Here is a 910-nt window from a genome sequence, read left to right on the forward strand (position 1 = left end):
AAATTATCTAATATATAAAAAATATTAAATATAAATATTTAATCACTTACAATAAAAGAATAAAATCTAAAAGGTGTAATGATAAATTTTTTTATTATATCCTATATTTATATATAACTTATTTTATAAAATATAACTATACATGTCATATAATATTATAGAGATGTAACCTTGTGAAATTTTTCATAAATAAAACCTATTAATATTTTTTTTCAATTTTAAAAACTTAAAATATATTTTTTTTCATATGAAGAAAGCCAAATCAGTTTTAGGTATTAAGTAAAGGTTAGATATTTGGGTTTTTTTGGTATGAATATTTTTAAAAAAAATACATAAATATAAAAATATTTTGATGAGCTTTTTGGATAAATATTTTTTTTTACAGGTATGGGCAATTATCCCTTTAACATCCCTTTAATATATATTGAATAAGCATTAAGAAATAAATATAAATATCTTACGTCAAACATAGTCATGCATAAATATTAAATTTTGATGTAATACATATACATACTAGTTTAAATTAACAAACATAAACATGTTAGACTGAATTAAACAAGTAAACATACTTGTCAAATAACAAACAAACATAAATTTTCTTATTACAGTGAAATCATCTTAGCAATCAGGTCTGTAACGGTGTTAGTTTACAAAATTATGAACCCAAATTTTTTTTAAATTAACATTTTTTTATCATAAATGTTTTTGCCAACGTTTCATGTTGGACCAAATGGTCAAATGCATCTCCAAGAGTGATCTCATCAAAGCCTTCAATTTTCATTACTTCTTTATATAGCTCATTAACATCAAGTTGATTTTTACTGAGGTTTTGAATTGCAAATGCTACATCTCCAATCTTTTTAGACAACTTTTCAACACTGTCATCTTTATACATACTATTTCTCTTTCT

This window comes from Populus euphratica, unplaced genomic scaffold (assembly GCF_000495115.2).
Source record: "Populus euphratica unplaced genomic scaffold, PopEup_1.0 scaffold317.1, whole genome shotgun sequence".
Classification (NCBI taxonomy): domain Eukaryota; kingdom Viridiplantae; phylum Streptophyta; class Magnoliopsida; order Malpighiales; family Salicaceae; genus Populus; species Populus euphratica.